Here is a 27,369-nt window from a genome sequence, read left to right as displayed (position 1 = left end):
GTGTTGATTCTGCCCACCTTCCACTGGCCACAGTGCAGGCACTTCTGAGTGCAAGGTTAGGCTGGGAAAGGTTGCTTAACTCTGTGCCCATGAAGAAGAAGACAGAGAGAGAAAGAGGATTTGATAAACTACCACTGATCTCATTACATTTTTTTTTTCCTCCAAGAACAATAACCAAATGTTCCACAACTTTTTAAAAATAACCTCGCTGAATTCTCACGTCCCTCTCTTTATACACCAGGTTCCTGTATGTATGTTTGGTTAATTTTTGATGCTCTGGTTCCATTTGTCTGTCTGTCTCTAACCTTACTGTTTTTGTTAATGTAACTTTATAATTAATTTTGATAGCTGGAAGAATAATAATTCTCAGCTCACTTTTATTCTGGGTCTGTGCTTTGTTTACCAAAGGAATTATAAAACTGTGAGTTCCAAAGCAATACTAATATGCTTGCCTTAGTGGGTTTTTTTTTTTTTTTTTAAGTTTCTGCATGGCCTGTGTACGTTCTTGGTACGAGCTCCTTTTTTCACCATCTTTGCCCCAGGCTGGAAGTGTTTCACCTCCAGAATGAATTTCATTTGTCTGTGAATTTTGTAGCTAACAACTATACTACTATTTGTTCAGTTGCAAAAGGTGTCAAAGCTGCCTCTGGCAGTGCTTTATTATTATCCTTAAATGTAGACAGAATGTCTTGAAATCCTAGGAAAGCAATAATTTTAGACAGCTTGGGGGTTCCTGCTTCTTAGGCTCCTTAACAATAACTGGAACACAGACCAAGGGCAAACCAGATAACCGTCCTTGTATTCACAGGTGTCAGTCATTGACTACAAAAATGTTTCCTAATTTATTTCTTTTGAATGTAAAAATAAATAAAAACATTTTTGTTAAAAATAGGGTTTTTGTTTGTTTGTTTACAGATGACTTAAGATCCATTTCCTGTGGCAAATGCAGGGCTTCACAGCACGGGGGAGGTTGGGTCTGCACGTTTGGGAACAGGAGTGGAGGGATGCCCGGTGGCATATGGGATGCATGAGGACGCTGTGCACCTGTCTTCTGTGTCATTTTCTCTCTCCTGTCCTTCCCACTGGAAGTGTAATTACCTAAGACAGAGAAGGGCAGACTAAGTGTTCCCTCATTCCATGTATGTCTCCAGCCCAGTCCCCATTGCTACTTTGTAGGTTTCTCACCATGTTAAGCCTCCAGGCTCTCTGCCTCCCCGACCTTGATCCACACCACCCCGCCCATGTGCTCTACCTCCTGCCCCAGGGCTCTGAGTTTAGGATTTTGGTCAGCTCTCCTGTTAGGGTAAGTGAAACTATATTGGGTGTCCTGACTGAGAACATCTGAGGCAGTCATGCTGCCCTGGCTAGGGGAGAGGGGACCCCGGGGGCCCGGGTACGCACGCACCGGCCATCCGGCAGGTGGCTGTCTGTGAGCTTGGTGCCAGCTGCTGGTTCTCCAGTGGGTAAGGTTGGTGCTCCTTTTATATGTTTCAGCTCATTTAAAAATAAAGAAACAGCGCTGGACGTTGGAGCTGCTCCCCTCCGGTTTGCTCACCTGTTAGTTGATACAAACGTGCGTTTTAGTAATTTAATAGCTATTCAGCAAACACCTACTATAAGTCAAGGGTTTGCTAAGTGTTGTGGATTCAGTGTTGAAGAGTAATTCAGAATACTGAATAAAACAGATATGGCCCCTGCCGTGATGGAGCTTATGATCTAATCAGGGCGAGAAGTGTTGATCCATGAACACGTGCACACACACACTGGTAAGACTGTGAAGGAAAAAAGGAGAGTGCAGTGTGGGAGATAAGGGGGTCAGAGGGAACTTTGTTTTTTTTTTTTTAAGATTTTATTTATCTATTTACTTGGGAGAGCAGGGAGAGGACAGAGAAGCAGTGGGAGAAGGACAAGTGGACCCCATCCTGACACCTCAGTGTAGAGCCCAACCCGGGGCTTGATCCTAAGACCCCGAGATTGTGACCTGAGCTGAAATCAAGAGTCATACACTCAACCGACTGAGCCACCCAGAGACCCCCATCAGAGGGAACTTTCTGGAGGACAGAGCCCTGGCCGAAGGGCATGGGTTACACAGAGGCTTTGGGGAGGGATGAAAGCATGTGACCTTTAAGTCACTGGAAGAGTACATCTTGGTTCAAGGATAGAGACTGAGAGAAAACCAGTTCCTAATGAGACTGGAGTTGTGATGAGAATCAGACGGTGCAGGGCTCTAAAAACTCTAAGAACCTGAGATTTCTGTTTCTTCTTTAGAGCAGCTATAATGAGAACAGATTAGAGGTCACAGTAGCCCATGTGGTTGGATGGGTGCAGGGCGACGAGACTGGGTGAAGGCGTGGCTTGAAGGCGGATAGGACGATGAAGAGTGGACAGGTGTTAGTGGACAGAGCTACTCAGGGTCTCAGGAGACTGGATCGGATATGGGAGATGAGGTGGGGAGGTGTCTGGGATGATTCACAGCAGGAGCGTACCTGTCCAACAATGGAGCGGGGTTAAAATAAAGCTAAATAATCAAAGCTTTAGGAATGAAAGCTATTTTCTGCAAAGACCCAATAAAAGAAGAGTGACCTTCTTGTTGAAATAGGAGGAAATAGAAAGCAATTCTCTTTCTTACTGAGATTGCATGTAAGCAGGAAAAGGTTGCACAACTACAAGGAAATATCAAGAAACACCAGACAATTCTGATACTTTCAACAACAACAAGATTCTGTTCTCTACTGCCATTTCTATTTTTGGATCTAATTAATTATAAACATAGATACCAGATTGAACTTACCTGTAGGCAGTTTAAGAAATAAAATATGACAGGCAGAATACGACTTTGCAATTATAATCTACCTCTCAAAGCACTTTGAGGATGAAAGTCAAGTGATTTCTGTCCTAGGAGCAAGCATAAGAAAAATTATTCTGAAGTAAGTCATTTCGAACTTTCCATTTAAAAGAATCCTAAAATAAACATATATTCAGAAAATTCATTTACATTATTTAAAATATATAAAGCAGCATTTTATAGTGACATAAGTATATAAAGAATTTGTAAAATCATACCTAACAGCATGCGTAAATACCAAACTGAGGTTAGTGGTTACCTCTGGGGAGGGAGGGGAGGCAGTGGGTGAGGTATGTGGGGGTGATTGGCTCTACCCACGTTTTTTTAAAATAAAAAATAGCAAAGTATCAGAAACACATAGATCAAAATGTTAATAGCTAGTGAATCTAAGACTCTAAGATAGTACCTTACATTATTTTTGTCTTCTCTGCCTATATGAAATATTTTGTGATTAAATGTTTAAAAATGTTAAATTGAATTTTTGTGTTCATTATAGCATGGTGATGGAAACTCATGGCAGGCAGTGCATTCTGTTTTCTAAGTTGTTATTTTTTTTAACTTGTTATTGATCTACTCTTTGATTATGTTTTTATCTTTGTTTCTATAGTTCTGTTTTTCTAAAAAAAGGATATGTGGCCAAACAAATGGTTCTTTGAAATATTTGGGGTTATAAAGTAAATGGCCAGTCATGATACGATATTTCATGGAAGTGATAACAAACTGCAGAACTTGTGTTTGTGGGTTATTTTACTTTCCTGTATTTAGATGAGGAGAATGGCGTGTGGTAAAGAAAGAACTGGATTTTTAAGCCAAAGGATGGGTTCTGATTCTCCCTCTTATACGAAATAGATGAATCCATTTGGGACAATCAAATAACCTCTATTGGCTTTGTTTTCTTTAGCCATAAGAAAAGACTGTAAGCTAATATTGTCTACATTATGGTCAGGATTTTACTTTCCAGAATTATTTTACTATTTTGTTTATGATAACACTATTTTATCTCATCATAACATTGTAGTAACATGACAGTAGTTGGTAGATTTTGTTTTAAGGGAGCCAAAAATGAATGCTTATTATTGAAGAAACACATATGTGAAGACACACATATGGAGAAGTACAGAAGTCATAAATGTCTAATTTGACCAGATTTACAAAGCAAACACACTAGTGTAACCAGTGTTCAAACCAAACATTGGAGTATTACCAGGACTCCAGAAACTCATCTACTATTCCCTTCTGGGCACATTCCTGCCACTCAGGCGATTTCTATCCTGAATTCCAACACCATAGATCCGCTTTGCCTGTATTTGAACTTTATATAAGGCAACAAAATCGATATGTGTCTGCCTTTTTTTGCTTATCAGTATATTGGGAGAATCATCCTAATATACTGTATTTGTTGTAGTTCTAATTTGCTTTGACTCATTAGGATGTAACAGCAATTGGCACTTTTTTCCTGTAAAGCACAAGGATGTAAATGCGCTCGGTTTGGGGAGCCATATGGTAGCTGTTTTCACGGCTTGGCTCTGCTGCTATATGTGAAGGCAGCCGTGGACAGTATGTAAACAGAAGGAAGTGGGTGAGTGCCTATGAAACTGTTTATAAAACCAGGTGGTGGGCTGGATTTGGCTCTGGGGCCTCAGTTTGCTGATTTCTCCTCTGTAACATTCTGTTGATAACACACCACAATTTATTTGCCCTTCTATTGTTGATGAACATTGGGTTATTTTCAGTTTGAGCTCTAATGGAGTCCTTGTACGCCTGTTCTCGTACTCCTGTGTTGGTACGCGCTTGTAGACATTTCTGTGCACCTTGGAATCTTAAGCGCTGGGTCACAGGACACGGAAACGTTCAGCTTTCATTGAAACTACCAAACTGCTTACCAAAGGGGCTCTCCCACCTTATATTCCCACCAACCACTGGATGAAGGTTTTCACTTCCTTCACATCCTTAACAACACTTGGTATTGTCCATCTTTTTAGTCATTTATGTGGGCATGTCGTGCTGTCACATCTTGGTTTCAATCTGCATTTTCCAGTTAACTAATAAAATTAAGCACCTTGGGCATATAATGCACCGTTGGGCATTTATATTCTCTTTTGTGAGGTGCCTATTCATATATTTTGCCCATTTTTTTCTATTGGGTTGTTTGCCTCCTGTTCCCCCAGCTTTACTGAGATATAGTTGGCATCTACCTGTGTAAGTTTCAAGTGCACAGACTTGATTTTCTCACATGTGTATATTGCAAAATGCTTGCCAATCATCCTGTTAGCTACATGTTACAGAATTCCCGTGTGTGTGTGTGTGTGTGTGTGTACATTTAAGATTTACTTTCTTTTAAGTGTGTAATGTAATGTTAAGTCTAATCACCGCGATGTACATTAGATCTCCAGAATGTATTCATTGTTTGCCCTTTTTTATTGATTTTTTAGAATTTCCTTATTTCCTCTCTCCATAAAAGATACAGATCAACTATAGTCACCATGTTATATGTAAGATCCTCTGACCTCATTCGTCTTTTACCAACCTTTCCTTACTCCTAGCCCTTAGCAACCACTTGCCTCTTCTCTGTTTCTGAGAGTTTGACTCTGTTTTTGGTTCCCATGTATAAGTGATTCATGCAGCATTTTGTCTGTCTCTTTCTGGCTTATTTCACTTAGCACAATGTCCTTAGGGCATTATGTTGTAGCAAAAGGTGGATTTTCTTCTTTCTTTCTTTCTTTCTTTATTTGAAAGAGAGAGAGAGAGAGATCACAAGTAGGCGGAGAGGCAGGCAGAGAGAGAGGGGAGGCAGGTTTCCCGCTGAGCAGAGAGCCCCATGCAGGGCTTGATCCCAGGACCCTGAGATCATGACCTGAGCTGAAGGCAGAGGCTTAACCCACTGAACCACCCAGGTGCCCCGGTTTTTCATTTTTCTTATGCTGGATAATATTCTGTATTGTGAGGGTGCACATACCAAATCTTCTTTAACCATTCATCCATGGACGGACACAAAGGTTGCTTTCATATTTCAGCTATTATGAATAATGCTGTAATAAACAGGGAGTGCAGATCATTCTTCAAGATCTTGCTTTCATTTCCTCAGAATATATACCCAGAAGTGAGATATGTGGATCATATGGTGGTTCTGGTTTTTTGAAGAACCTCCTTGTTTTATTGACTCTGTATAATAAAGGTCATTTCTCCTAAATTATAATATAGGTTGCATACAGTGCTAATCAAAATTCTGACAGGTTTTAAAATGTAACTTGGTAAGGAAATTTTAAAATGGAAAGGCAAAAAATAAAATGGAAGGACAAAAGACTAGGAATAGACAGACAGTTGAGAAGAAAAGATTTGCATGCTTAACTGACTGGGCCACCTACACACCCCCCCCCAAGCAATTTTAAATGGATTTAAGACTTTCAAACCAGGGGCGCCTGAGTGGCTCAGTGGGTTAGGGCCTCTGCCTTTGGCTCAGGTCGTGATCCCAGGGTCCTGGGATTGAGCCCTGCATCGGGCTCTGTACTCCGCAGGGAGCCTGCTTCCTCCTCTCTCTCTGCCTGTCTCTCTGCCTAGTTGTGATTTCTCTCAGTCAAATAAATAAAATATTAAAAAAAAAGACTTTCAAACCAAACTTGGAAGGAAATTTTAAAGAACAGATTTTTCCATCTGCATTTCCTATAACAAACACAGAAACAATGACAAGAAAAGTTCGGTATCCTCAATTAAATTTAAAAAAAGAAACCATGAACTTCTACTCATCAAGAAATACAACATCATGAAAATAGAGGGGTCCATCATTAAGGAGATATTTGTTGTACATCTACTCCACACATACGCGTAACCAGGGTAAAGAACTCTCAATCAATTGAGAAAGATTAATTCAATAAAAAGTATGCAAAAAGCATAATGAGGCATATCACGGAGATGGGAAGCCAAATGATTGATGGACATGAAACATTGTCGAGGTCATGGGTAGTACAGAAACACAGTTCCATCCAGGAGATTGGCAAATGTTTAAAAGTAATAATACCAGATGTTGGCCAGACTGGAAGCAACAGCAACACTTAGGTTTGGCCAGTGCGAGTATCAGCTGAAGCACCTGAGTTTGCTTGTCAAGGAGTCAAGTTGAATACGCAAATACACCACTGCACGGTACTTCAGCTTCCAGGTAAAGAGACAGGCACAAGGGTTTTCAGGACAACTGTGTAACTGAAGAATGGGATTGAGTGTCCATCGGCAGCAAAATGGAAGAACGAATGATGGCAGAGTATATAGTGGATTGTGGTGGGACAGAGAATAAGTGAATCATTAAAGCTATGCATGCTAACACAATGCTGAGTGAAAACAAAGGCATTTGCAGAAAAGCGCATATAATTTGATTCCTAGAGCAGATATGAGGTCAGTGCCCAAGATAGAATGGTAGTCCTTATTATATATTGAACTATTTCTCTCTGTGCTGAATGCACCATACTCTTACCATGCCCACTGCGTTGGCTACTCTCCTGGTATTCCTTCAACTTGAAGATGATGTGGTCTCTAAAGATATAATTCCAGGCTGCCTGGGTGGTGCAGTTGGTTAACCATCTGACTCTTGGTTTTGGCTCAGGTTGTGGTCCCAGGGTGAAGGGATCCAGCCCCACGCCAGGCTCCACGCTCAGCTTGGAGTCTGCTTGGGATTCTCTTTCCTCCCTCTGCTTCTCCTTCTTGTGCTATCTCTCTCTCTCTCTCTCTCTCTCTCTCACGTAAGTAGATAAATCTTTGAAAAAATAATACCTGGGATACAAAAGCTATTCGCTCTGCCACATTGGTTGCCAAATATTTAGTTTCTCAAACCAAATAATCTACAAATATTAAAATGTCCAAATATATATGGACAATCAAATATTAACATACATATATAGGGAAATTACAAATAATGAATGACAATCCCATAAACATTACATTCAGCATATTAAGATGTAGACGTTGTGGATATAGAGTGAGAAAGATACCGTGATTCACTTGGATCATGGGTACAAGGGCATTAATTACACTGTATGATTTTTGTACCTTTTTGTATGTTAGAATTAATGTATGTTCCTGTGTATGTAATATGACAGAAGCACTCAGTCCTAAGAAATATATTTGTCCCACACTGCAAGTTTAAACAAAAGATTTTTTCTTTTCTCATCTCTTTGGCTTTTAATGAAGATTCATACAACACCCAGTGCTCATCAAAACCAGTGCCCCTCTTAATATCCATTTCACGTTATTATTATGAGATAAAAATTAATTAAGAAGATATACCTGATAACTTTTATTTTCAGAACATCATGGCACCAGAATATATTAAGATAGCCAGAAAATGCTAAAGCCGCATTCATATTGGGGACATTAAGTATACCAGTCTCAGAAATACGTCTGGTAGATAATTAGGAAAGACAGAAAGAATGTAATACATATAAGAGGTACACAAAAGGTAGGAAGGTACCTTCTAAAATTTTGCAGTCCTCTAGACCAATTCTCAAATCATGATGCCATGCGTTAGAGGTGGACAACCGAGGAATATGAAGAATCTTGATAAAGGGTCCCATGCCTGTCCCGTCAGTTCTGTGAGTACAGCTGAGCTGTCGCATACTTTAAGACTCTGAGGTATCCTGGGGCACCCGGCTTGCTTAGTCAGTAGGGCCCGAGACTCGCCATCTCAGGGTCAGGAATTCAAGCCCCATGCGGTCATAGAGTGATGAAAAATAAAATCTTTGAGAGCACTGTGATTCTGTTGTGCAGCCTGGGTTGAGAATGACTGCCCTTTGTCTCGATCTTCCATATTCATTTTTATTTCTGCATGTTTGCCAGAGCCAAGGCAGACACAACCTCAGCGCTGTTTATTTGCATTCTGTGAGTTCATAGTTAAGGCTTGAATTTTGGTTGTGAAAAATGGTACATTGGCTATAACTGATGGAGAAAAACTCTAATAACCTACTCTGAAAAATGTAAGGAAGATATTAATGTAGCAATTCCTGTAAATGAAGTAAATGTTCAGGTAAAAACCGTTTGAGAAAAACAACACAATAAACAAAGAATTTGATGGGAGGAATTAGTACAGAAGGAAAGTTAGACAATTCAAAAATAAAATAATACTGGATTTACTTGAAAAAATAAAACAAAATGAACTTACATCTTAAAAAATCAACACAATAGGTGAAGGAATGATCTTTTTCAAGTCTGTTCCAAACAAGAGAAAACACAACGTTACGAAAGTAAAGAAACTGTAACCATAGATTTGGGGATTGGCAATAACAGAAGAACATATGGGGAATGCCTTTTCTATTACGATACTGGTGGTAATAAATAATTACTGGTCTCCTGCTATATGTAGTGTTATATAATTCTCAGCAAGTTCTAGAAAATGGTTATTATTATATTCTTTTAATTAAATCTGAGGCGAAGTGACCTACCTCAGGTGACAAAGTAGCAAAATCAGGAATCAAACTGTCTGATTCTAAAAGCTCTTAACCACTTTGCAATATTGTTAATATAATACTTATCGTAAAGATACTATAAGTATCTTTAAGAGTATACTATAAGATACTCTTAAGAGGAGTATCTTATAAAATGATACAAAAAAAGGAGGCTCTTTGCAGTCAAACTGACTTCTGTTCCTGCAGACTCACCATTCCGGGATTGTATGTGCCCGAGAAGCAATTCGATACGTCCTGATGCAGATTGATTCCTGCTCATTACTGATCTCCTCAGGGCGTTGCTCTGTGTTTTTTCTATAAACTCTTGTTAGTATATGAGGGGAGATTTAATTGGTTGTTTCTCTTTCTAAGTTCAAAGGTTGAGCTAACATTGACTATATAAGTCAGGTTTATTTTCTGAAAGGAGAAAGGAAGTTTGGCTCAAATGAAATTTTATTGACCCATCTTTTTTCTTTTCTTAATAATATACAATAATATACTAAAGTGAATTGTAACCAGGGAATCACTATTTTCTGATTGTTTATCCTTATACAGAAAAGCATTTAAAGTTAGAATTATTTTGAATGAGATGAACTGAGATTATAGTATTTTTTTATAGTTTTCCTATTGAAATGGTTACTACTGATGGCAGTACATTATATACAGTTCTACTTGAAGTGAACTTACTTATTTTCACTTCTTACAGGTCTTGTTAGTTTTTTATTTTTATTTTTTATAGAGAAAATACAGCCTTAAAAATGTATATAATTACAAGACATTCCACTGATTGTCACATGTGGCTTGTGGTCAAACAGTTTTATTTTGTCATAGCTGCTTGTACATGAATTGCTGTGGTCTATATATTAACCAAGAAATTGTGAAGGTGGCTCTTTATCCCCAAGTCTAGAAGAGAGGAGAATGGACTTGGTCTGTAGTTACAAACATTTTGAGACTGACTTCACAGCCGTCACAAGGAGTGATATCTCTATTTCAGCTGGAGCAACCCGCTGGTTTTCCATTGGCAGATTGATAGGGCCCTGATCTTGTCCACTAACTTCATGTCCTGGTCTTGTAGGGATTCTGGACCGTGATTAGTGTTTAGGAATTGTGGTGATACTATTAGAATCACCACACCAAAGTCCCTGAACACTGTCTATGTCTGTCGATGTTGACTTGGTTTGGGGTTAAATCCTGAGGTAGGGAATCTCTGTTCTTTGAGATAGTGGTGACCATGAGGGACTATGTGAGCTTCTTTGGGTTTCCTGAAGGTAAGACTTATTTAAAAATAGATATATATATTTTATTTATTTGACAGAGAGAGAGAGAGAGAGATCACAAGTAGGCAACGAGGCAGGCAGAGAGAGAGGGGGAGGAAGGCTCCCTGCTGAGCAGAGAGCCCGATGCGGGGCTCAATCCCAGGACCCTGAGATCATGACCTGATCTGAAGGCAGACGCTTAAACCACTGAGCCACCCAGAAGCCTCAAAACCTATTTTTTAACTTCATCTTTGTACTCTAGGTGTTTAGCGAGTGCCTGGCAGTTAGTAGGTGTTCAGTAGATAACTTGTTGGATAAATGTATGCAAGTTCATGAGAAGATAATTGTATCATTACACTGAAGACGTCAATAAACAATGATTATTTGGTACAATTTTAAAAGCTGGGGTTTGTGAATAATGTTGTCTGTCTTAGGTGGTTTGTTGGTTTTGCAAGCAGTTATTTCCCAGAAATCCCAAGGTATCCATGACTACAACTGAGATTCAGGGGATAGTTTTTTGTTTTTTGTTTGTTTGTTTGTTTTCTTTTTCCAATTCTCAGATGCTGTGTGAATACACAGGTAATATACCACATATATGAAAAATTCCTTTTGGCTCTTCTCCATTAACAGAAGTTTTTACAGGATGAAAGAGTCCTTTTTTTTGGGAATGAATTTATTTTGATGATTTTCAGTGGAAATCTTTATAAAATTATGTCATGGCTTTTAAGAAATGCTGAGTATTTTTTTTTTAAAGATTTTATTTATTTATCAGAGAGAGAGAGGAAGAGAGAGCGAGCACAGGTATACAGAATGGCAGGCAGAGGCAGAGGGAGAAGCAGGCTCCCTGCCGAGCAAGGAGCCCGATGTGGGACTCGATCCCAGGACTCTGGGATCATGACCTGAGCTGAAGGCAGCTGCTTAACCAACTGAGCCACCCAGGCGTCCCCTGAGTATTTTTTATTAAGCATGTCCATTGGCATAGTTTAAAAGCCAATAGTGTTAAAAAGTCTTATAATGAAGATTAGCAATTACACTGTCCTCCTCTCATCCCTATCTAAGTAAAAGATTTCAATTATTTTTCTTCGGAGTTTATTAAGTCTTTACTTCTGGTTAAAAAAAATAATAACTTGCATTTTAGATATTATTTGCTGGTTTTCTTGTGTAGGTGAAGATCTACCTCCTTATGCATTCTCTTCAATCACATTTTTTCTCTTTCCATGATTTAAATATGCTTGCATTACAATTTTTTTTTTTTGCTAATATTTTATTAATGTTCATGGTTAAATAAAGTAGAAGACTCATGCACCTTTTAATTTTTCATAGGGTAAATATTTGCCTCAATTTTGGTATAGTCTTCTTCGTTCCCATCAATAATATATTTAGGAATGGTCTGATATATCTGCTGAATGTCTATCAAGATTCTTTTCCAACTACTGAAATGTATTAGATGTTCTATTATTTTCCCCAGAAGACCTTTCTTGAGATTGTCCGGTTCACCCCTGGGCCAGATGCCCCCCTCACCGCTCTCCTCCTGGGTTCATCTTCACCTCTCTCCTTGTTGGATCCCTTCTTGGATATGTTTCCTAAACTTTTTCTTAGTTTACTACCTCATTTTGTTTAATGGCAATTTCCAGTGAGAGCCTGGTAAATCTTTGTCTCCTCAAAACAAAGGGACTGTTGGAATTTGTCTTCTGCTCTCTTTTGTGTTGTGTTGTGTTCTTTTACTTCCTTCCTTAGTTCCTGCTTTGCACTGCCTCAGAAGTCAGCAAATGTTTGAGGTGAGACTGGCTGTGTTGGTCTCCAGTGTTGGCATTCCAGCCCAGGTGAACATTAAAATCTCTCCTGTTTTTAATTCTTCCTCCAGCTGTGGCTTCTGCCTTGGCCAAAACAGAATTCTCAGTGGCTTGGTAGATGCCTCCAGGGAAGGGTGTCTGCCGATACCTAGCTCACCGGTTAACTTTTCCTCCTTCTCTGGACATGGTGTCCTTTTTGTGTGTCCTTAGCTCCCTGACACATTAAATACCCGAGTTTCCTTTGTACTTTACCTAAGCCTTCTGCTTGTTCCAAGGTGGAGCTTTGGCTTGCTGTACATTATTCTGTACGACTGGGTATGGGATTTCCATGTACTGGCAAGGCTTTTAGGTAAAAGTAAGACTTCCTTGAATGTTTTCATTCTCTCTCACACATGCTCACTCTCTTCTCATCTATACTCAGCTTTCTAGAAGATGGAATATAGAGAATCCCCTGCCAAACACTTGCTTTTTGTTCTATAACATACCATCGTTGGGCAACAGGAGATTTTCTAACCTCCTGCTTTGATAGGCTGAATGGAAGTTTCTAGGTAAAATGCTAGAGGACTTTAAGTCACAATTCTAAGTTTTAGAGTTTAGTGCTAGAAAGAATTGCTGGTTCTCACCCTGCTTTCCCACCCACCCTGGCTCCGTTAGCTCCTCGGAAATCCAGATATGAGACACTAGTGACTGTGTCTGAGAGGATCCCCGGAGAAGACCTTAGAATCCCCTCTCCTAATTTCCCATCTTTCACTTCTACCAGGCCCATGGAGTTAAAAATAACTACTTTCAAATATCACCTCTGAGACTTACTAAGTGTGACTTTTGATAATACTCTGAGACCGTTTCCTTGGGAGATGGGAGAAGCCATATTTGCTTCACTAACAATGAAGATGAAACAGAATAATTAAGTACCAGCTCAGGGCCCGACACAGAGGGGACACTTACTAGATGGCTGTGATTTCACTGTCCCTGTCCCATGTGGGCAAAAGGGAGGAGAGGGAAAAACATGGACCTGGAGCTGGAGAGTGTGGTTCTTGTCTTATGGAGTAGAAGGTTCTATCTCATGGATGAGGAGAGTCCATAAGGGATGGAGTTTTATGAAACAAGAAAACAGAAAAAGCTCTCAGGAGTGAGAGGGGTCCTGACTGGGTTGCCAACATGGACCTGCACTGACAGTCTTTTATTTAGAACTGAACAGGGAGTTGTGGCCTTGTCACACTTATGACATCTTGGTTTGAATGAGGACTGGCGATAATATCTTTAATGGCTTCCTTCCTTCTTAGGTCTGGTCATTCTTCGTTGGTCACAAGGTGATGGCCATAAAAAGATGCCATCTCTGATGCCAGGGCAGTGTGGTCTTGTTTGCTTCCTTATCTCTGGTTTCCCCGGGGCCTCAGCATTTCTGCAATTTTTGGTGAGCCTAGTCACATAGTCCCCTACCTGTCCCCTCCTTACCTAGCCCCACTTGTGCCTTACTCAAATCCACAGCTGACAGGGAAGCCTGCACATTCTCCTGGTTCCTTCTTTTGCAGAAACTCTGTTTTGGGCTTCATTTTCACAGTATCCTTGATGTCTTTCCCAGGCTTGAGTTAAAATGGGAAGAGAGGATGTGGGTAAACACAGTACTTCTATAATCTGTCAAAAAAAGACAGACTGAGCAAGCTCCTTTGCCTGAGCAATTTAAATATTGGATAGGAACCCAACACTTGAGTGGTCTAAGTAAATCCAGACTGAAAGCAATAAAGGAGAGCAGAGGAGTTCCAGAAATGTCTCTCCTTTTTGTTCACAATCTGTGAACATATGGATCAGAGGCAGTCTGCTCAGTTGGCTAAATCATGGTGCTAATGAAGTGGAGATCCCTGGGTGAGTTATTTAGCTTCGAGCAGGAAAAAACACTTTGCCTTGGGCAGACTACAGGCCTGAAGCGGGGAAGCTAACTTCTACCTACGAGGCAGGGAGGCTAGAGGTATGGGTAACTCAAGCAAGACTGATGCCAGTCCTAGGAATCCAACTGGAATCCATGCTTTAGTGAAGATGAGTGGGTAGTACCTTCTCAGATAGGTGAGGACTCGTTTACACCTGCAAATAATCTGAGTCATAGCAGCACCTCAAGCCTTAAACATTTTTACTTGTCTATATTTTTGATACTCAATGAGGATTGGAGTGGATTGGGGGTAGAGAGCTGAAGCTGACCAACGCACAGGCTTAGGGCTTCATGTTACAGCTTTGAGGTGGTGCTTTGAGTTTGCTTGTAGGGTAGGCTGTTTAGTAAATTTTAGCTCTAATACAGTTAATCTTTATAATTGCTTATTTTCTGAGTACTTAGTGCAGCCCTAAATACTTGAATCAGCAAATCCTTTTTTTGGTGGATGGTAATGGCTAGAGGCTTATTCTCATTTATATGTAACTTAGGCTGAAAACTTGAACATTCGTTAATGATTTTTCATTAAATTTTCTGTGTATCTGTATTAGAACAAATGAAATTTTATGCTATTAGAACAAAGGCAGTGCAGATGATTTCTAAGTTTCTGTGTAAGAAGTATAAATGGAGCCTTTACTTAATTTTTAAATTTAAAGCTTTAACTTTTAAACTTTTAGGTTCCCTGACTTACAATGACTTGACTTACAACTTTTTAACTTTGTAATGGTACCAAAGTGATATGCATTCAGTAGAAACCATACTTAGAATTTTGAATTTGGATCTTTTCCTGGGCTGATGGTAGGTGGTACGGTCTTCTCTCATGATGCTGGACAGCAGCAGAACCCACATCCCCTGTCAGCCATGTGATCATGGAGGTAAATGACCGATACACGGACAACCATCCTGAAGCCATACAACCCTTCTGTTGGTCACTTTCACTAGAGTATTCAATCCATTGCTTAATATAGTCAACACTTTATTATCAAATAGGCTGTGTGTGAGGTGACTTTGCCCAGCTACAGGCTGTTGTAAGTGTTCTGAGAGTGTTTAAGTTAGGTGAGGATAAGTAGGCCAGGATGTCTGTAGGTCAGGTGTCTGACACGTGTTTTCAGACTTAATGATGTTCTCAACTTACGATGGATTTATTGGCATGTAACCCCACTGGGAGTCAAGGAAGATCTGTGTTTTGTTCATGTGATCCCGGCACAAACCTGCCCAACAGCTCCTCCTTATATCTGAATGTCATCAATGCCCACAAAGACCTTGAGGGAACAGACAGCTCAGATGGCATACTTCTGATTCCTTGAAGGGATTCTAGCACATCTGTCCTGCCGTTCTCAGAATGCGAGCCACTTACCTAACCTTCTGGGGAGGTTGCATCCAGTTGCTCCTAGTAACTCTGTGGGGAAGCCTGAGCTCAGTTTCTGGAAGCAGAGCTGCCATGTTGTTCAGTGTATGAGCTCTGACAGCTTTGCCCCACCCCTGGTGACTTCCTTTTAGAGGTGGACGGTGTGAGTTGTCCAGTCTAGCAGGGCTGTTATGGAGATTAATAAAATAAACTGACAGATTCTGAATGTACTAATAAATAAATAACTGTCATGATGCCAGTCAAAATAGGTCAGTAATTTATCTGTGGTGCGAAGAGAATGGAAAGTGTTCAGGGTTATGGCAAATGTATAGGATTAGCAATGTCATTTTATTTATTTATTTATTTATATTTTTAAAATTTAATTTTTTCTTTTTCAGTGTTCCAAGATTCCTTGTTTATGCCCCACACCCAGTGCTCCGTGCAATACATGCCCTCCTTAATACCCACCACCTGGTTCACCCTACCCCAAACCCCTCCCCTCCAAAACCATTAGTTAGTTTCTCAGAGTCCACTGTCTCTCCTTCGTCTCCCCTCCGATTTCCCCCAATTCACTTTTCCTTTCCATCTCCTAATGTCCTCCGTGTTATTTTAAATAGCGCATGCCATGGCCCAAGCTTTGTAGTGTCTATACGATCAAGTCTTCTCAGTTTTATCCATCATCATCACGCACAAACCAGTATGGTCTTCCTGCCAAGCCACATGCAACACATGAGTCCTTTGCTCGTGATGTTCTCGCTGCTTCAGATCCTTTTCTTCCTTCAAAGTCCACCCCAAATGCCACTTCTTCACTCCATCTTTCCAGGGTTCCTTCTTTCTTCACCAAGATGGGAACATCTAGTTGTTAGCTCAACTCCTGATGCAAATTGTCTATAATACATTCATGGCTCTTGCCACCTCCTGCTTTATGTGAGAGTGAATGAAACTCTTGTATTTCTGTTAGATGACTGGCTTCTTAAATACATAAAATAAATCATAATGTGGAACACCTTTTCTGACATTAGCTATGTTCTAGGAATTTTGCTGAACTTTATACAGTTGCGATCTTTGTGACTCCTCCCAGCTATCCAATGCCTTAAGTACCATTATTATCCCTCTTTTACAGACAACGAGACTGAGGATTGTTGACTTTATTAACTTGCTCAACATCACAGAATTATTAAATGGTAAAATCAAACCCAGATGGTCTGATTTCACAGTCTTGTGTTTTATACCCTACAGCTTTCACATATAGAATATCTTCAGTTGGTGATTATTTTGTCTAGTGGAAAAACTTTTGTTTATCATGGGGAAGTCCTTAACAAAATAAGAATTTAAGAAGAGATTTTCCTTTCACACTGTTTCACTCTAGGAGTCATTTGGTTAAAAAAAAAAAAAAGACAAAAATATTGAAATGCTTCGCTAGTTGTAAAATAGCATTTTACACTTTGAGACCGGAGCTATTAAAACAGCTTTACTATGTACTTAGAACTAAAACATTTTAAACTATATTAAATTGTTAAACTATTTTTAAAGTAAAAAATTGCAGTTTATATTCTCTTCTTCAAATGTTCCATCTACCAGTTGATGTATGGCTTAGTTTCAACACCACCGATTTGACTTTGCATACAAACTTTAGCCTGTGTCCTCTCAAGAATTTTCTAACATGTTGTGATTTTCCCCTTTTATTTCCTGGGCTGACAATTCCTGAAAAGGAGACATTTTTACTTCTCTGGGACATTTTTGCTTCAGGAATTTGAAAGTTAAATAAAAATACTTTGATTTGAAATGAAAATAATTCTTTGATATTTACATACTTGTATTTACTAGATGAAGGGGTAACTATGTGAGATGTCAAAGTAACTTCGTTGAATTGTTTTCCATACACACATGTAGAAAAGTGCAGGTCTTCATGGGGTGTAAGCACTCGGCGGGGGGCAGTGGTCTTAAACCTCTATCAGTCAGTATTTAAACTGAGTAGTGAACTAGTTTCTGGAAACATACTGCTTATCCTCGCTTTTCTTACAAGGGAGCTGAGCAAATGCTTGGGCCGTTCCTGCATTTGTGGGGGGCAGGTTACCAGGGGGCTCGCTGCAATACTACTCCCAGTCACTCAGGTCAGTGCAGGCCTGCCCCATGGCACCTGCCTCATACCCATATTGTGACCTCCTCATCTCTCTGTGGGGCTTCCTACTGCTGCTAAGGGCCAAAACCTCATGGCTGCTCAGGGACCTGATGAGGGTTTTCCCCCAGCAAGCGATTCTCCGGTTCTTCAGCTGGGTGTCCTCCAATTGAATTCAGTTCTGACACTAACTACTCAGAGTTAACACCAGATCCCACAAGTTAAAGGGTTCAGTCCCACAGAACTGTCCCCACAGCAGATCCCCGTTGCAAAACTGAGCCCCTTTTACTTCTTACCCACTGACTATAAAATGGAGGATCTCACAAGCCTTTTCTCTTGTTCAAAAATTTGCTAGAAGAGCCCACAGAACTTAGGAATGTGTTTTACTTCTGTTTACCAGTTTATTGTAAAGGACACAAGTCAGTAACAGCCAAATGGAACAGACATTTAGGATAAGACATGGAGGGGAGGCAGAAGCAGAGTTTCTAAGCCCTTCCAGGAAAGTCACTCTCCTAGCACCTTAATGTGTTTGCCAACCCAAAAGCTCTCCAACTCTATGGTTTTGGGGGTTTTATGAGGCTTCACTACATAGGAATGATCAATTAGATTATTGGCCATTGGAGGTTAACTTGATCTCCAGCCCCTCTCCCCTTCCTGGAGGCTGGGGGATAGGGCTAAAATTTCCAAGCCTCTAATCAATGCTTGGTCTTTCTGGCTACCAACCTCCACCTGAAGCTGTGCAGGGGTCCACCAAGAGTTCCCTCATGAGAACAAAATGTATCTATCACCTCAATCACAGAAAACTCCTAGGGTTTGGAGAGGTATAAGCCAGAAACCAGAGCCACAGACCAAATATCTTTCTGTGGTATCAAGGTCACATGGGATCCATGAGTAATGGTGCCCTCTGGGGTGGACTATGACTTATGGGTGACAGGGTGTAATGTCTTTTAATTTCCTTCCATCAAATGGTTGGTGCATTAACACTGTTGCTCTGTATGGCCTCTCTGAAGATGTCCCGTGAGACTACGTGATCAGCTCATCCAAAAACTTGCCGGCCTGGCTATGCACTTCCTTATATCTGCCTTCTCCTTAGCCCGGCCTCAGTCTTTTCCCTCACCCAGGCTGTCCTGGCATCACACTCTCAAATAAACTGCTGATGCTTGATTTTTTTGCTTTAAGCTGTGTTTTCTGGGGAACTTAAGTTCAGGCACTGAAGTGACAGTTTTAGTGACTTGCAACATCATAAAATGTTGCCTTTTACTGGAGGGACTAATAAATTATATAGGTAGCAAAAACTAGCTTGCTTTCCTGATGGAGGCGAGATTCTGCAAATATGGTATATGGAATTAGGATAAGCTCCACTCCTGCTCCAAACACATTGTTAAATTCCAGCATAAAATTTTGAATATATAAGCATATTCAAAATTATATATCTATCATTGAAATTGTATATAGAAATATATATTTAATTGTGTTTCATATATTCAGTGTCATATATGTAATACATAATTATTTTATAAGGAAGGGGATAGAAATAAGTAGTTGCCAGCAAGAAAGGAAGATCACAGCCCTAAGCATAGGTACCTTTCTCATACCTCAGAATCCCAGGTATGGAGAGAGTATAGACCTTATAATTTGGTGGTTGCTCAGGAACAGAGAACATGGTCCTTGAAGAAAGGCAGAGAATGAAGACTGAGAACTCTGTAGGAAAGCTGAAGCCTTCAAATCACATCTTTTCCATTTAAAATAATTTAGAAAGACCCCATCCATTGTCATATGCTAGGGTAGAAATACTGGGTAGTAAATTCTTTCTTGAGAAAATATAATACCAAGCCTGTGCCATACATATTTTGAGTCAAAATTTGTAGTCTCAGTATTGTATGGGAATTTGAAACTGAGAATGTAAGACCTGGTCCTAGTCCCAAAATCTACTGGGTACCTGACATAAGTAAATGGAAATTATCACTGTACAAAGAACCAAGGAATATTCACAAGAACAAACAAAACCAAAGAAAGAGTAAAAAACACAAAGAGAAATAATTTTTAGATTTTATTTATTTATTTATTTGTCACAGAAAGAGAGAGAGAGAGAGAGAGTGAGCGCACAAGCAGGCAGAGTGGCAGGCAGAGGCAGAGAGAGAAGCAGGCTCCCTGCCGAGCAAGGAGCCCAATGCGGGACTTGATCCCAGGACCCTGGGATCATGACCCGAGCCGAAGGCAGCGGCTTAACTGACTGAGCCACCCAGGCGTCCTGAGAAATAATTTATTATGTAATGGAGTTAGCAGACAATAGGAGAATTTAGATAATGCAGCAATCTGTAAGAGTCTATAAAGTAACTATATTTTTAAAAAGGAACAAAAGCAACGAAAAACTGAAAAAGATGTTAGAATGATGAGAATATAAAAAGTGAACAATGAATCTTGGAACACTGAAAAAATAAAATAAAATAAGTATAAAAAACAGGCTGATTTGGAAAAGAAATAAATAGTATGTATAGAAACAGGAAAACATAGTTTTTAAAATTAAATAATTGTATAAATTTAAAAGGTTAGACTTAGTTGAAGAGAGAATAGATGAAGTAGAAGATAGATCTGGGAAGTTACACAGAATGTGTATATTGGAGGGGGAAGAAAAGTGGGAGGGAGGGAGGGAGAGAGAATGAATAAAAGCTGAAAGAAGGTCCATTTAGAAAGAGTTCCCCAAATAGACAGTAGAGTGGACAGGACGAAAGTAGTAATTGAAGAGATGAAAAAGTATTTTAAAAGGAAAAAAATAACTCACATATAAGCAAGGCTGAATGCAAACTTCTCTCTAATAGATCACATTCATCATATAGATCAGATGGTAATTTTCTTCAAAATGCTGAAAGGAAAAAATAATCTAGAATTATATAACCATCAAAAATATTTTTCAAGAGCAAAGACAAAACAAATATATTTTCAAAGACTGAGAGTTGCCCACTCAAAAACTCTCACTGTAAGAGGTGTTAAGAACAATACCGACCTCTGGAAGGAGGGAGTGAAATGCAGCGATTAGCGATGAGCAATAAAGTTGGAAAACAATTCTGCTGGTCAAAATACATCACTGAGAATGAAAGAACCTAGCCAGTTTTAGATTTCAAGAATGAGGTGCAACAAATACTGGACAAGAATCATAAGGGAAAGAGGTAAAGCATGATTAGAATTTGAACACTTGAATTTTTTTTGAAAGATGGATGGAGACTTAGAGTATAAGTCCCATACTTATTTACACTAAAATTTTAAGAGTAGCCATGTAGACAATAAAATTAGAGTCTACACCTTCTTTTCTAGGAAAGAGGGAAGCTGGGGTAAATCTAATGAGGGAGGAAAAAGAAGGAGGATAAAGAATTAAGCAAAAGCACTGGAGTAAGTAGAGAATAATAAAATGATGGTAACTGTAATCACAGGTAATGGAAGTGAATTAATGTATGTGATAAGAGAGAAGAGATTCTTAGATTGGATTAAAAAATCTGGTATATGATATTTATAAGAGAGACATGTTAAATACAGTGGCACAGAGAAATTTGAAAATAACGGAATGGAAAATAGATATTCTAGATACATAGATGAATCTAGATATTCCAGATGAATAGCTGCTGTACCAAACAATATCAGAAAAAGAAACATCATTTTAAGGTTAAGGACATTGTGGCAGATAACGAGTAGCATTACCCAATGACACAAAAAGTAGTTTACCAAGATGCACTAACCAATGATCTGTATGAACTAACATAGCCTTCAAACATGGAACTAGGAAGTTGAGAGAGATTGACAATATTTCCTCCATAGTGGATGCTGCCGAAATCCTGCTCCAGTTCCCTTGACTTAACCCCCTCGTGGAGCCAATTACCTTCCATGTCTGTATGCTCGAGGGTCTTCTTTGGCTTTCAGTGTGTTCAGAGCCCGAGGTGGGCAGCTGGCAGTGAGGAGGAGTTGGTAGTGTCTTAGGAAGTTAAGAAGAGTTGGTGGATGGATGCTCCGGTTTTTTGCCACTCAGTGGGGTCAGTTCTGAGTTGTGTTCTGTGGTGGTTCTCTAAGGGGGGCTGGCTGCTCTAACCATTTGCCACAGAACTGGTAGCTTATTTTCTAACCGCTCTGGAAGCAGAAGTCTGCAGTCCATTTCTCAGGGCAGAAAAGCAAGGTGTTGCCAGAGCTTTGCTCCCTCTGGAGCCTCCAGCAGAAAATCAGCTCCTTTCTCTTTTGGCTGCTGTTGCCTGCGGGCATTCCTTTGTTGTGGCCACATCTCTCCATTCTCTGACTTCAAGGTCATGTTGCCTTCTCCTGTATGAAAGACCTCTCTGCCTCCTTCCCATAAAAATGCACTGGGACCACCTGCATAACCCAGGACAATCCCCTCATCACAAAATCTTTAATTTACCACATCTTTGAAGTCTTTTTTTCCCCTCCTGTATAAGGTAACATTCACAGATTCCAGAGAGTAGGGTGTGGATATTTTTTTTGGGGGGGGAAGGGTTCACTATTCAGTCACAGTGGGACTGAGTGGCATAGTGATGAATTTATGAATGCAAACCCTCCATCTCTTGTCCCACTTCCCTCCTTCCCCACAGTGCTTCCTGGGACCACCTCCCAAGTAAACGACTTGTACCAAAGTCCTTATCTAAGTTTGCTTTTAAGAGAAAACAAGGCTAAGATAACATCCACAAATAGTGATTTTTTTTAATAGGAAATTTTTTAACATTGAGAGTTAATCAGTTAAAATCATGTTTGGAAAACTCAGTATTTTTTTTCTTTCTTTTTTTTAATCATTTTTTTTAAATTTATTTTCAGCATAACAGTATTCATTGTTTTTGTACCACACCCAGTGCTCCATGCAATCCGTGCCCTCTCTAATACCCACCATCTGGTTCCCCCAACCTTCCACCCCCCACCTCTTCAAACCCTTCAGATTGTTTTTCAGAGTCCATAGTCTCTCATGGTTCACCTCCCCCTCCAATTTCCCCCAACTGCCTTCTCCTAACTCCCCATGTCCTCCATGCTATTTGTTATGCTCCACAAATAAGTGAAATCATATGATAATTGACTCTCTCTGCTTGACTTATTTCACTCAGCATAATCTCTTCCAGTCCTATCCATGTTGCTACAAAAGTTGGGTATTTTTGGAGGCATAATACTCCATAGTGTATATGGACCACATCTTCCTTATCCATTCATCCATTGAAGGGCATCTTGGTTCTTTCCACAGTTTGGCAACCGTGGCCATTGCTGCTATAAACATTGGGGTACAGATGGCCCTTCTTTTCACTACATCTATGTCAATAAAAACGTATCTATCAATAATCACTCTCAATGTGAATGGCCTAAATGCACCCATAAAGCGGCACAGGCTTGCAGATTGGATAAAACGACAGGACCCATCCATATATTGTCTACAAGAGACCCATTTTGAACCTAAAGATACACCCAGACTGAAAGTGAAGGGATGGAGAAGCATCTTTCATGCCAATGGGCCTCAAAAGAAGGCTGGGGTAGCGATTCTCATATCAGATAAATTAGATTTTAAACTAAAGACTGTAGTCAGAGATACAGAAGGACACTACATCATTCTTAAAGGGACTATCCACCAAGATGATCTAACAATTGTAAATATCTATGCCCCCAAAATGGGAGCAGCCAATTACATAAGAAAACTGTTAATCAAGATAAAGAGTCATATTGATATGAATACATTAATAGTAGGAGATCTTAACATGCCTCTCTCAGAAATAGACAGATCATAGAAGCAGAAAATCAATAAAGAAACAAGAGCATTGAATGACACATTGGACCAGATGGACCTCATAGATATATACAGAACATTCCACCCTAAAACAACAGAATACTCATTCTTCTCAAGTGCACATGGAACCTTCTCAAGAATAGACCACATACTGGGTCACAAATCAGGACTCAACCGATACCAAAAGACTGAGATTATTCCTTGCGTATTCTCAGATCACAATGCTTTGAAACTGGAGCTCAATCACAAGGAGAAGTTCAGAAGGAACTCAAACACCTGGAAGCTAAAGACCACCTTGCTTAAGAATGCTTGGATCAACCAGGAGATCAAAGAAGAACTGAAACAATTCGTGGAAACCAATGAGAATGAAGACACTTCCATCCAAAACCTATGGGATACAGCAAAGGCGGTCCTAAGGGGGGAATACATAGCCATCCAAGCCTCCCTCAAAAAAATTGAAAAATCCAAAACACAGCAGCTGTCTCTACACCTTAAAGAACTAGAGAATCAACAACAAATTAAACCAACTCCACACATAAGAAGGGAAATAATCAAGATTAGAGCTGAGATCAATGAGGTAGAAACCAGAGATACAGTAGAACGTATCAATGAAACTAGAAGCTGGTTTTTTGAAAGAATCAATAAGATCAATAAACCATTGGCCACACTAATCCAAAAGAAAAGAGAGAAAGCCCAAATTCATAAAATTATGAATGAAAAGGGAGAGATCACAACGAACACCAAGGAAGTAGAAACAATCATCAGAAGTTATTATCAACAGTTATATTCCAATAAGCTAAGCAACCTAGATGAAATGGATGCATTCCTGGAAAACTGTAAACTCCCAAAATTGAACCAGGAAGAAATCAACAACCTAAATAGACCAATATCTAGTAACGAGATTGAAGCAGTGACCAAAAACCTCCCAAAAAACAAGAGCCCAGGACCTGACAGATTCCCTGGGGAATTCTACCAAACTTTCAAAGAAGAAATAACACCTATTCTCCTGAAGCTGTTTCAAAAAATTGAAGCAGAAGGAAAACTTCCAGACTCTTTCTATGAAGCCAGCATTACCCTGATCCCCAAACCAGGCAAAGACCCTACCAAAAAGGAGAATTTCACACCAATATCACTGATGAATATGGATGCTAAGATTCTCAACAAGATCCTAGCTAATAGGATCCAACAGCACATTAAAAAGATTATCCACCATGGCCAGGTGGGATTCATTCCTGGGCTACAAGGATGGTTCAACATTCACAAATCAATCAATGTGATGGAACAAATCAACAAGAGAAGAGAGAAGAACCACATGGTCCTCTCAATTGATGCAGAAAAAGCATTTGACAAAATCCAGCATCCGTTCCTGATCAAAACGCTTCAAAGTATAGGGATAGAGGGAACATTCCTGAACGTCATCAAATCTATCTATGAAAAACCCACAGCAAATATCATCCTCAATGGGAAAAAGCTTGCAGCCTTCCCGTTGAGATCACAAAGAGTGATTTTAAAATACCTTTCTTAGTAATTGGTAAATCAAACAGGTAAAACCTAAGCATAAAGAATATCTGAATGATTAAAAAGCTTGATTCTGTGGATTTGTGTAATAACATCTAATACTTATATAGCATCTAAGATATACTCGGCATTTAACAGGTGTGCTAAGTGAGGCACAGAGAGATTAAGTGAGTCATTCAAGATCACACAGCTGGTAATTGGGAGTTAAAGTCTGTGTCTTGACTATTTTGCTATATTGCTCTTAAAACCCCAGATCTCTGTACCTAGCAATTACTGTGTGAAGAATCATTGCACAATGCAAGGGACATTTACAATGGTTGATTATCTACTAAACCAAAATGAAGATCCCCCCCCCCCCCGGTAAATTGCAAGAATCAATATTAAAAGACCTTGTTCTGGAAGCAAAATGAATTGTAGACCCAATTTACAAATAGCCACAAAATCTCTTACAGTTTTAGGTGCACACATTAATAAAATCTCCATATTTATCATTCACTTATGGGAAAAAAAAGATTCCATATATGTAATTAGAAAATGTTCATGACTGATAATGAAAACTTTACTTACCAAACTTTATGAGATGCTGCTGAATTGGTATTTGTTTAGAAATTTAAATTTTTAAATATTCATAATAGGAAAGGAATCTGAGAAAGCAGGGGAAGATTCTGTGCTTTAGTGTTTTTTGATAAGATTTTACTTATTTTAGAAAGAGCACATGAGTGGGAGGAGGGTCCGAGGGAGAGAATCTTCAGGCTGACTCCCCACTGAGTGCAGAGCCCGACACAGGGTGCGATCACGACCTGAGCTGGGAGCCGAAACCGAGAGTTGGACGCTCAACTGACTGAGCCACCCAGGCACCCCTGTGTTTTAGTTCTTATAAACAGAACTAGTAATACACACACTGAAGAACTAGAAACAAAAGTGCACATTTGAGGATAAATAGGCCATCTATATTGGCCACTATGTGTAAAACTCTACATATTAAAAGCGGAGGGTAGAAAATTCCCTTGACGATATAGTTTTTGTCGTTGGGTTAATCAGGAACATTCAGAGGACAGGAAAGCATCCCATGTTGCATTGATTGTAAGGAGGAACCCGAGCACTGGACAGCATGTCAAAGCCTGCTTTGAACCAGTGGAAAGAAGCACAGGGGTTGATAGCAGGCGATTTTCCCTCCAGCTGTTGGGACCGGGCATGACCACCTGAGAGCTGGCTTGGCCCCTGAACGAAGAACCTGACAGTGTGCATGGCAGAGACCACCAGGCTTGCTGACTGATTTCTAATTTCCCTGATACAGGTAGCATTTCCAGAATAAATCAAACAAAAGGTTGAAGGACATTGGGGAGCAGGTAGTATTTTCTTGTATGTTTCCAATTGCAGGTTGCGACTTTGGAAGAAGAACAGGGCATTAGAATTGATTTTTATATATTTAATATGGCTGGAGTTTAATGGCTTATAGATTTTTGTAACATTAGGCTCAGTTAGAGATGCTGGCTTTGAGCCACAATTTCAAAGGACTTGGGAAGGAAGAAAGCTTTTTTTTTTTTTGAGCTGGACTGAGAAATCTCTTTGTAGGCTATTTTAGTTTTTATGTATACCCCTGAAATTTTGGAGAACATGAATTTGAGATAATAGTCATAATTACTTTTGTATTTTTAGACAACTTACAGTGGGGTGCTTGGGGTATTGGTGATAGAGATATTAGTGAAACAGTCCCCACTTGCCCTGGAAAAGTTCCTGTTCTCTCCTGCGCCAGATGTAGGGTGTGTTCAACGGGGTGTATTCACACAGAAGAGGTTGACTTGTGTCTACTGCAGTCTTTCTTATCCCAGATCATTTGTGTAACTATGTTGGGTTTTCAACACTTGGGTATTTGGTGACCTCTGCTGCCTCCAAGCCCAGCCCCTCCTACTCTGACTTCTTCCCCTCTAAACTCCAGGAAATGATGAGAATCAAGGTTCTATTTTCTGAGGCAGTGCGTGGGATCTTGGGATGCTCAGTGTGAGCTTTGGAGAATGGTGAAGAGAGAGATGAACTATGAGGAGACATGCATGGCTGATCCAAAGACTTTAAAACTAAAAAATAGAGGGTCAGTACATAGGACCCAAACTGCAAACTGAATGGTATGGGAAACATTGACAAACAAAACCTCACACCAAGGAAATGGTAACAATGAAAAGAATACCCCAGTCATTCATAGGAACTGTTAGTTTAGAAGGGAATGTACTTGTCACTTGAGACTTCAGACCTGTTCAAGCTGGGGTCTAGAGTGTGAAATAGACAAAAAGAACTGAACATTCTAGAAGTGTGTTAACAGAGGAGGTTCTTATTTTAACATTATATAGTAATGTTTAGTAAAATATATACAAATATTAGGTGTATACCT

Source organism: Enhydra lutris, unplaced genomic scaffold (genome assembly GCF_002288905.1).
Source record: "Enhydra lutris kenyoni isolate GAN:26980312 unplaced genomic scaffold, ASM228890v2 scaffoldscaffold11, whole genome shotgun sequence".
NCBI classification, from domain to species: domain Eukaryota; kingdom Metazoa; phylum Chordata; class Mammalia; order Carnivora; family Mustelidae; genus Enhydra; species Enhydra lutris.
This window is presented reverse-complemented; position numbering follows the sequence as displayed.